We start from the raw sequence: 12268 nt of genomic DNA on the forward strand, positions 1-12268 counted from the left end.
TGTATAGTATAAGCAATTTTTATAATATTTTAAATTTCTTAATTCTTTGTCTTCATATTTATATTCTTTATTTTCGTACATTATTACATAATTATCTTTTATGTTTATCATTTCTTGTTTTGAATTTGGTAAATTTGTCACAAAATATTTATTTAATTTCAATATGTTATTTGGAATACTTATTACAAAAATAATTTCATCTTTAAACAGAGCTGTTGATATTTTTATGTTTTTCAATTTGTTGAAATCTATTTTAAATCGGTTTATTTCCTCTGTATTTAACATTGAGCCAACCATAACGTTTAATTTACTTGAAAGAATATTATTTTGTATTTTTTCAATTGCTTGTTTTATTTTATTCAATTTTTCTCGTATTTCTAGTATAATTAATCTGTGTACGTAAGTAACACTTTCTTTTTTTACATTAACAAAATTATTTTTTAACATCTCATTGAATTCTGTCTCGATGGCATTTAAAGTTTTTCTAAATTTATTATTAATTTCAATTTGTTTGTTCACATTGATAATTAGTTCGTGATTGTTTTCCTTATTTATCGTTAACATTTCTTCTATATTTTTTCGATCACTTTCGTCCATTGTTCCGAATAAAAACTTCAATACATTTCCGCCTATATCAAAAAGACTTCTTTTTTGTCTATGATTTGTTACACTTTTTATTTCTGATTTTATTGTTTCTATTTCAGAAAAAATGTCAGTCGGGATATTAACTTCTTTTAATTTTAATATATTTATTTCTACGAAATTTAAAACCTCTTCTATCTTTGTTATATTTATTCTATGTGCAATATGGGCAAAATCTTTTACTATGTCTACTTTGTTCAATTTAATCTTAACATAACCTTCTTGGTTATTTATATTTTCTATTATTATTTCACTTTTAATTTTTGTAACTAATAATGTTATTAAGGTGAGAAAGGATAAAAAATTCATGATTTATTCTTTTCTTAATTTCCACTTTAACTGTGCGAGAGGTATATTTTCCGATTCTACACTCAATGAAGTATTTTGAGATACTGACTCTGTTGTAGAGGCAATTTTATTTTCTGATTTGTGTCTTCGTTCCTGTTCTGACATGTCGTTTGAAATTTGCCTAGTTTGTTTTCTTTTTTCTGAATGTTTACAGGATGAACTCTTTTTGTAGTTTTATACTTAAATTTTGGTAAGATTTTATCTCTTCTTCCAGGATTAACTACATAATCATTATCTTTAGGTTTTTCCGTATCTTCTCTATTTTTATTTAATTGAGATATTTTCTTTTCTTTGTGTTCCTTAAAGGTTTCGTATAATTGTTTTTTATCTACTCTTCCTTCTTGGATTTCAAATGGTTTTTTCTTACTTATGTTTTGAATAGCATTATTGTAGTAAAATACAGCTTTGTAACTAATATTAATTTTTTCTAGGTCTGATAATTGTTTTCCATTTTTTAGACATCGTATTTTATCTAATATTGAGCTATGTGCTCTTTCAATAGGGCTATTCCCTGTGTGTGAATGAGGTGTTGTAAAATGTCTTTCTATGTTTAAATCATTAAATAAAGTATTAATAGAAATTTGGTCAAATTCATTGTCCATTACAAACTTGATTGGTTTTCCATGTTGTGAAATATACTGCACTAATGCTGTATGTATACTTTCTATATTTTTATTTGGGATTGAAGTAAATGTGACACGTTTGCTGAATTTATCAATTGTAGAAAGGAATGGTAGCTTATTTAAGAAAAATAAGTCTGCATGTACAATTTGATTTACGTCACTAGGGGTTTCAGTTAATTTAAACTTTGGTTTAACTGGATGCCGGTCATATTTATTTAAACGACAAATGGCACAATTATTTACTACTGTAGTTACTATATTTTTCAATTTTGGAAAAAAAATGTATCTTTTTAATCCAGTAAAATTTTCCTCTATGCCAGAATGACTGGTCTCTAACTCATGATATAATTTAACTTGTTCTACTGTTTCTTCTTCTGTTTTCATTTCTTTAGCTAAATAGCTTCATCGATGAAATGTCATAAGACTTTTATCAAAAAGTTTTATAAGTTTTTGTTGTAGTTTATTGTATATTGCATCGTTTTCACAATATATACCTGTTTGTTTTGGTTCTAACACTGTCTTAATTTTTCTCTCGAAACTTGGTGATTCTAATAAATTTGGAGAAAGTTCAACTAATTTTCTATTTCCATTTATTCGTCTTATTCCTATTTTTCTTCCTTGATAATCTTGATTAACGATTATCTGTTGTTTGTAAGAATTAACAGCTTTTTCTATAATAACAAAATGATCTAATAATTCTTCTTCTTTAGAATGTCGAGTTTCTAATTCCTGTTCTTCATCTATATGATTAATTTCATTGTCTTTTATTTCTCTGCTTAAATAATCGGCTATTGTATTTTGTGATCCTTTTAAGTAACTTATATCAAAATCATACTCTCCAAGAGAAAGTATCCATCTCTGTAATCTTCCAGAAATATCCTTCCCTATACTTTTTGTTTTTAACCATTTCAAAGGCTGATGATCTGATTTTAATTGGAACTTCCTTCCATACAAATATGGTCTTAAATATTTAATGGACCACACTATGGCTAATAATTCTTTTTCCGTGGTTGAATAGTTTCTTTCATGATCATTTAAGGTTCTACTAATATATGTTATGGGATGTTTGTCTTGAGCTAATACAGCACCAATCGCATAATTTGATGCATCGGTAGTGAGCTCAAATTCTTTATTGGAATCAGGGTATGCTAATACTGGGGGACTCATTATATTTTTCTTTAAAGATTCAAACGATTGTATATATTGGGAATCTTTAACATCTATTCTCGTTCCCTTCTTCAAATATTTAGTCATTGGTAACGCTGTACGAGCATAGTCCGATATAAACTTTCTATAATACCCGGTTAAACCAAGAAAAGATTTTATTTCTGTTGTGGTTTTAGGTATACAAATTTTCTGAATTGCTTTTATTTTCTCGTCATTCGGTTTCAATCCATCTTTAGTAATCACATGTCCTAAAAATTTAGTTTCTCTTTTCAAGAATTCACACTTGTCTACCTGAATTTTTAAATTATATTTTCTTAGACGCTCAAATATTTTGGTTAAGTTAATCATGTGTTCCGTTAAGGAAGTACTAAATATTAGGATGTCATCCATATAAACTACGCAAATTTTGTTTATTAATCCCTCCAGAATTTCGTTCATCATGCATTGAAATGATGCTTGAGCATTTCGCAATCCAAATGGCATCCTTAGAAATTCGTAGTGACCATTAGGTACACTAAAAGCTGTTTTCTCGATATCTTTAATATCAACAAGTATCTGATGAAATCCCTTAGCGAGATCTAATACTGAAAAATACTGGGCGCGTCCCAATTTGTCAAGTATGTCTTCTATATTAGGAAGTGGGTATTTATATTCAACCGTATTTTCATTTAGTTTGCGGTAATCAATGACCATGCGCCATTTGTTTACCCCTGAATTATCCGTTTTCTTCGGAACTACCCATACTGGGGAATTGTATGGACTTATACTCTTTCTAATTATCCCGTTTTCTAACATTTCAGATATTTGCTTATTTATCTCTATCTCATGTACTTTGGGATAGCGATAAATTTTTGTAAATATTGGAGTATCATTTTTTGTGCGTATTTTATGAGTAGTCTGTGTTGTTGCACTAAGCTTTTGTCCATCCGTATAAAATAAATCTTTATTTTTTCTTAAAAATTCTGTTAATAACTTTCCTTCTTCTTTATTTAGATTTGTATGTAAAAGTTCACCTATCTCTACTGAGCTATATTCCATTGTATGAATTTCATTATAAGGAAAAGGACATTGATCATTTGAGTTGATTGATTCTTTTTCTTTGATTTTCGAATTACAAAAAGGAATTTTATTATTATTTATTTCTAAGTATTTATCTCTCATATTGACAATTCCTCCTATAGCGTTTAAAAAATTCGATCCTATGATCGCGTCAAAGCTTTTATTTTCAAAATTCATCAGTTTCCACTCCATAGTGGCTTTTTCATTAAACTCTACGGGTAAATTAGTTATTATCTGTTCGGTTATGTAAACATGAGAGTTTACTGTGTTAACTTTAATTTCTTTGTCTAATATTATTCTTTTACAGGATTTTAATTTTCTGTTATCAAGAAGGGTCATAGTAGATCCTGTATCCACTAAGACTTTAATATGTTCTTGTTGTACATTTAGCTCTACGACAGCAAGTGTCGTTGACCCCCTTGAATAAAATTTACTTCTTCACTATTTTTATTTTGTTCGTCGGTAAGACGATTAACTTCCATTGGTTCTTGTCTTATCTGTCTACTATAATTAGGGTTCCGATAATAATTTTGACTTTGATAATTATTATTTTGACCTTGATAATTTCTATTTTGAGGTTGGTAATTATTATTATGTTGGAATCCGAATTTATAATCTCTAAAAGGATTCTGTCTGTGGTTACCTAAGACCTGATTATTATTTGTCCTTATTTGAGCTGAATTCATTCCTAAATTATTATTTCTTTGAACATTATTGGGATTTTTATTCATGTTATTATATCTAGGTACGAAATGATTCTGTTTAGGAATGTAATTATTGAAATTTTTATTCGTATCTATGGGTTTTTTTACATAGTCATTATTTAACATGGAATTTGATTCCAATAAATCATATGCTTGCATCATAGTAGTACATTTACTTGCAATGATTATGGCTTTCTGACTAGAAGTTAAATTACTTTTGAAAGCTTCTAGTATTAACAATTCATTGTTGCTTTGGGTATATAAAAAATTAGGCTCGAGCTGTGCCTTAGTTTGTATTTTCTGTAATAAACTATCTAATTTTTCATACAATTTATTTGTATTTCTTTCTTGAACTGATCCTACTTCTTGAGCTAGTTTTAAATAACTTTCTTTTACACTATAATTCCTTACCAGACTATTTTTAACGTCCCTCCATGGGGCTAAGTGTGTGAGAGCATTTAATGCTCTTATTGCTTCTCCTTGTATTTTGTGATGTAAGGTGAAGGTAGCTTTAATGATGTTGGCTTGTCCAATAATTTTTCCCATCAGGTATTCCACCGCAGATATAAAGAGTGCCAAATTGTCTTCCGAGGCACCTCTGAAAGGTGGTACTTGCTGGAGTTCTTTCAGCAAAAATTCTTGCTCCTTTTCTTCTGCTACAGTTAGTGGTAATTCGTCATTAGTTGACATGTTGATTTGTTTTTTTTTTTTTTCACTTTCACTGTTCTTTTATTCGTATTTCTTCTTCTTTTTTTTTTTTTTTTTTTTTTTTTTAAATAAATCAAACCAATAAAACACTCTCTCTGCGAGAATTCACAATATATGTCCTTACGGATCTTGAATTGTTATGTTTTTCACTGATTTTTAGTGCGCAATTTTTATTATTTTTTTTTTGTAAGTATCACGTCGTGTTCCAATATACGTTTGGGTTTCACGGTTACGATCACTAGATAAGTGTTTATTATTAATTTTCGTTTAATAATTTTATTTCACTTATCCTACCGACTGCGCCAATTAAAAAATGCTTTTGCGAGTTTGGGTTTTTAAAAAAGAAATTTATTAAATGGAAACAACGTTTCTCGTTGAATGCTGGATGATGACTCCCTGATGATTTGATGATCGGTTCTATTGTTGGGCGAAGACTTTGTTATCTTTATGCTGCTTCATCACTTTTGTGCACGAAGAATGTATCTCATTCTTCTGTGGTGGTCCTCTATATAGAGTTTCGTCTTTTGTTTATTTATATGCTGGATAAGCACAACGGATCTGTGGAATTGGCTGCTGTGGTGATGGTTGTGGGAAGATCAAGTGGCTCAAGTGTAACTTACAGCACTCATATTTGGTATGTTTATTTTATTAAAAGAACAAAACAAAATTAAACCAATTAAAAGATTAAAACAAAATAAATTATGACAGTCAATAAAAATGTTTTTTGATACATTTCAAATAATGATAGAACTCTGAAAACAATTTCACTTGATTTTGAATTAAGATTTATATTTAATTTTACTCGATTTGGGAACCTAGCTGTAATATACAAACCTATAATCTATAATGGAATTGAATTTTAAACAAACAAAAATTATACACAATTTAACAATTTTGAAAAAAATTAAAGCTTCATTTAAAAACTAGGTACACAACGAATCTTCACTAATCATGGATGAGATTCTAAGCATATCGTCCTATCAACTGAACGGCAGAAGTCAAATAGACTAAGCTTCGCTTTGATTTGTAAGAAAAACATCAATTAGTGATTTTGAGTTTTGTTTGTTAATGTGAAACTTACTTTGAAGTAGTCTTGCCATCATGAGGCTTCTGGTCAAAAAAATTGTCACCAATTGATGTGTTATAATTTTACCATTTCTGGAATATATATCAACTTAAAATTGATTGAAACTATTTAGCATCTTAAGTCGTTTAGGTTGACATTCTTTTTCGAGGCAAATTCCAATCGGACATTTTCACTACGCGAAGGTTGCCGGGTCGCTACCATTTGCGCAGCAACACTTGGAACATCATTAGGGTAGTTGGTAGGGGCATTCTTGTATCGATTCCAGTTACTTCTAAACAGAAGCTTTGGTGATTCAATAGGCATTAAGAATTCCTTTAATTCAGCTTCTATTTTGCAGGGAATTCTAAAATAGTACATACAAAACTGCTGAGATTATTTTGTATTTAATTTATTTATAATTCATTTTTTAAGAAGGCTTACCAATGATTTATGTAGGTAGTGTAAGGTTCGGCGGCAGCAGTAGCCGCTGCCTCGCACTTACACTGATGTTCGCGCACTGTTGCAATGCCCTGGTTGGTACTCCGGCTTGATAACATTGTGCTCGCGTTATCGACAACCCAGAGATCGCTTCCACTGCGAATAGAGGTTGTACACTGTGAATGGTTGATCGGCAGGTTGACCATGACGCTGCTGAATTGTCGGGACTATAAAGAAATTAACTTTCGTTATATAAGGAAATCTGAAATGGAAGTTGACTTACTTTTTTTGATGTTGATTATCTGTCTGAAAATCGATGGATTCACCTCGCCGACATCGTCAGTAGCTGCCGAGAGACTGATCTGAATCTGTTTGGCTTTTTGGGAATTCTTGTCGGGCCAGCTCATTTGCCTCCGAATGATTGCCACCGTTAAGCCAGTGCGATCCTTAGGAGCAAAATGAATGGATTCGTTGTAGATTTAAAATTTGAACTCACTTACAGTCAAGGTTGGACATTTTTTGGAGTCATCCTGCGATTGTATTCTTGTTTTTCTTGCGTCTCTTGCAGAACTGCCGAATGGTAGTACTCTTTACACCTAGAAGATGAAGTTTAAGCCAGATGACTGCGATATGAATGTTTCCATACGTACTTACACAATTAATGGAGAAGAGCTTTTAGTCCGGTCAATTTAGACATTTGACCCACGACAAATTCAGGTGAAGCTGAAAATTCTAAAAATTGCAGATGTCGTATCACAGCCAGTTATGGCGTGTAAAAATAGTATGTGATTTCGACACTTTGCAAAAGTCGACAAACTTTTTGATGAATAAAACTCTGATTGATTTTGAGATTTTCCTGGTTTTAAGAAGAAAATAGTTTTTTCAGCTGGACTTCGAGCAGTGAGTAACACGAGTAAATCTACATCTTCACCCACAACAATCGTTATATTTGTCATGTTAACTTGTTCTATTGCTGTTTCGATAATCAGTACATCGGCGTCGTTATGAGCTTGTTTAACCAGTATATTCTCAGCAGTAAACTTTTCTTTTAACATTGAAATAAATCGAGACATGTGCATTTTACAGGAGGGGTAAAACAACTGTATTCAAAATGTTTGAAAAGCAAGACTTACTTGCAACTGCTGAAGTTTTTAAAAAATGTAATTCAACTCCAGAAGAAGTCATTACCAACGGAATTCACTTTCTTCTTCGTATGTACGGAGCTCCTAAAAAAACTACCTGCTTAGACAAGTTTCGATATGCATCTTTTGTCAAAAATACTCGAAATAAGAAACAAGTACAATTAGCTTGTTTTCCTCCAACCTCAGTCTCTGCTCATCAACATCTTCTTCGGGTATACTCCCAAGTTCAAGTGTGGCTTGGTTATCAACTAAACCCAACAGATTGGGGTTGGAATTTGGTCGATAATATATTAGAACCAATTCAGACTTTGCTTCAACCTGCGCCGGAAAAATTGCTCAACACTATCTTTTGTAACTGTAAAAAAGGATGCAATGCTAAATGTGGTTGCAAAAAAGTTGGGCTGTTTTGTTCTCTGGCTTGTACGAATTGTCAAGGCCAGTCTTGTTCTAATGTAGAATCACCAACAACAGAGGATTCATTTAATACTGACGAAGAAACATGTGATGCTTCACTTTTAACACAATTCACCTATAGTCAGGATGAAGAAGAAGAAGAAGAAGAAGAAGAAGAAGAAGAAGAAAAAGAAGAAGAAGTGATTGACGATTCCGAATCCGACGAATAAACTATTAATTTCTAAATCTAATCACAACAGACCTGTGGAATAGGCCTATTGGGGAAACCACGTTAAAAAAAACGCGCTAAGTACACTACCTCAGAGGTGGCGTGGAAACGTGTGCCTTTATGACGCTTGCAATTTTTTGCATCGTTATATCTCAGAAGCGGTGGCTTTTAGGGAAAAAATTATTGATACCTTTTTTATAGGAAATTGCCTGATCTACAAATTATGTCTGGGGTAATTTTGCGATAAAACTTACCGTTTTCAAGAAAATCGCGAAAAACTCATTTTTTGGACCTTATTACCCCGCTAAAATTTTTTCCTTACATGGGATCGGTTGGGACTTTTAAGACAATGTTTATAATTATAATTTAAACAATTTTAAGAATTTTCAGCTTCCTCTGAATTTGTCGTGGGTTTACTGATTTTTTGGTCTAATTTGACCAGACTATTTAGCGGTCGACTATTACATGGCATAACTTCCACTTGCATCATTGACTTGGTGGTGTTGTTTCTAATGCTTTTGATGGTGACACTTCCGCCTTCAACGCCTGCGGCAGCTATTGCCGTTGAGAAGTACATACAAACACAATGGGCAGTATCTGTAGTTAAAAACATTGATCAATGAAATTAACTTGTATATACTCTTTTCATTATTAAGGTTTTTGGTCTGAAAAATATTAAATTATATTAAATATCAAAACAATTAAGAAAAAAATACTTTAAAAATCCGAAACATTTTTGACAGGTCACAGAAATTCCAGAAGATTCTTTTTAGCCCAATCCCCCATTTTGCTTTTTTTGTCCCCTCACATATATTCACCGATAGCGAATTTGAGAGAGTCTGCCTCGAATTTAAGAGAGTTCACCTCGATTAAAATTTGAGGGTGTTTCAGGTAGGATGTTGATGTTGAAAAAGAAGCAAAATGGGGGATTGGGGTAAAAAGAAACTTCTGGAATTTTTGTGACCTGTCAAAAATGACAATTAATTTTGCAAAACAAAACAATGGGTTTCGGATTTTTAAAGTAAGTTTTTTGTTAATTGTTTTGATATGAATGAAAGTATAAGCTTAGAAAATGCTTCATGAACTGGAAACTCCAGCATTACACCTGTATCGGGTACTTTTAATTTATGTGTACCACTGAAGAATCTGTTGGAATTTGCTGAAGACTATAAGAGAATTATAGTAAACGCACTACATGAATTGGTTCTAATTTGTAATCAAAGTAATGAGAATGCTTATGATACTACAGAAAAAGAGAAAATAAAACTATCAATTCTCAAATTGCAATGGGAAGTTCCGCGTATTATTTTTACCGATTCAAACAAGATTATATTATTATATTCAAATCAAATGGGATGGCGCAACAGTCCGCTGTGAACCAGGGCCTAGTGACTTACAACTCTCAACCATTCCTGTGTGCGAGTACTGTTGTCAGGAATAAAAAGGGACCTACAATTTAAGGCCGAATCCGAACGGCTAGTTTCAGAAAGCACTTTTTCATGACAAGAATTACTTTTGAAGGATTTGTCAATTCCTCGCAAGAGGCAGTACCCGCGAAAATTATTTTTTTTTTATTTTTTTTAAATTAAGGTGGCATAGGCAGGGATTGAACCCAAGACCCCTTGCATGACAGTCCGACGCACTAACCATCATGCCACGGGTACTACGCATGATGTACCCTATTATTGAAACAAATACAATTAAATTCAATTCAAATTCATTTTCGAACTTGGGAAATGTACGAATATCCAACACTTCCAACTAACACTGATCATTTATGGACACTTAAGATTTCAACTCAACTTGAGAAACCGAGATATGTTATTATTGCTCTACAAACGAATAGAAAAATCAAAACGATAAGGATGTAAGCAAATTTGAGCACTGTGAAGTGAGCAATGTAAAGGTACATTTAAACTCTGAATCGTACCCTCGTGAAGATTTAAATCTTAAATATAAACTAGACCAGCATGCCATTCTCTATGAAATGTACAGGGGTTCCAGCACGTAACTTGATACAACCGAGTTAAGTCGATACAATCGAGCATTGGCAACACACATTTTGGTTCAATCGAGTGTCCTCGATTCTTTCGCAAGATTAAGCAGCACACAAACTTCAAATAGACGTTTGAAACAAAAGTTTTCACTCGACAGAAATTAGTTATCGTCGGCAGTGATTTTTGTATGAGAAAAATGGAAAAACAAAATGATTTGTCAATAAATAAAAAACAGACTGAGATTTTGACCAATTTTATGAGTTCTCAAGTTGATTTAGCTAGGATAATCCTTAAAACTGCCTATGGCAGGAAAAATAGCAATATGCTTTGAGAAAAACTGATTGAATCCCTCCACAATCCTCCGAAAAAAGATCTTTAACATTGGAAAAAAGAGCTATAAAATTTAATCAATTGCGGACAAAACTTATTTTCCAGGAAATTCTTGTCGGTGCCATACTTTGCAACACATTTTTTTTGGTAGCTCCCATTGGCAAGGAGATTTAATGTTGCTCAAAGCTGTAGAATTGGTGGAACTAATATTCTTCCTCTGTCTTCTGGAAGATCTAATGAGCTAATTATCGTGTGAAAACATTTCTTTTTGACTCTAAATTCCTGCACAAAGCTAAAAAAAAATTATTTTACAAATGTTATACATGATCTCTTTTCTTTTTGAACATTAACACATTTTAACTCAATTCGAAGATTTGCTACTATGTCTCAAATATCTCCTTTTGATTTTACCACAGGACACTTCTTCGCCTTCACTTTCACTCTCCAAATCAAAGAAAAACATCTCAGAAAAACACTTAAAATTGCAACTAGAATGAAATAATTTCAAATAAAACTCATTTCACATTTCATTTACAGTTCACAATAATTTTTTAAGTAAAAGTCACGATGGAACTCGTCTCAAATTACGTGCTGTCAAAAATAACTTGTTTCGAGTTGATCTACGATGGACAATCCTCGATTGTATTAAGTTAAAATGAATCAATTAAAACAGGACCAGTGGATGTAAAAATTGAACTTAAAACAACACTTCTAGTTCCAATTTAACAACTATGTATTGCCTTATTCTTCATGACCGTGTATTAGAATATAATCCAGAAACCGGAGAGGTTAACAAACTTACTTAAATTGACTGTTACACTGATTCCTTGTTATCACTTGATGATCCCTTTTTCTGCATATCGGCGTTAAGAACGGCTTCTTTGATTGTTTCAAAATTAACTTTTTTTGATTCTGAGTAAATTAAGCATAATCACTTTACCTTGGAATTAACCTCTTCAGTGTTGTCTTTTCCACTTAAGACCAGAGAGAAAAATACTAAACGAGAGAACCAACTCGACGGTTATAACCGTATACTCTCTTTTTGCCTACAAGCTGGGGAACAAATACGTATGCAAGAAGATGTGCACACTCCCTACATTTGAAAAATTGCGACCACCTTTGAAAAATGGCGGATGTAGTCAGCTGTTCAGAGATGTTCAAAGAAAATTCAAAATTGTGGATGAACAATTTTTTTTTTAATCTCGTTGAGCTCGTTTGGGAGTAATATCATTCGAATATGAAGTGAAATCATTTACTCTTGTTAGGTTCTAGAACAATGTAGATTTAGAAACAATTCTAAATTACGCATTTAGAGAAATATTAGTTAGTTATTTGAAGCCAGTTTTAATCATTACGTAAGTAAAATAAATTAGATGTTGCAAAAGTCCAATGAGAATTAGGACCTAGAAACATAAAACTCTG

This window comes from Eupeodes corollae, chromosome 1, assembly GCF_945859685.1.
Source record: "Eupeodes corollae chromosome 1, idEupCoro1.1, whole genome shotgun sequence".
Lineage (NCBI taxonomy): Eukaryota > Metazoa > Arthropoda > Insecta > Diptera > Syrphidae > Eupeodes > Eupeodes corollae.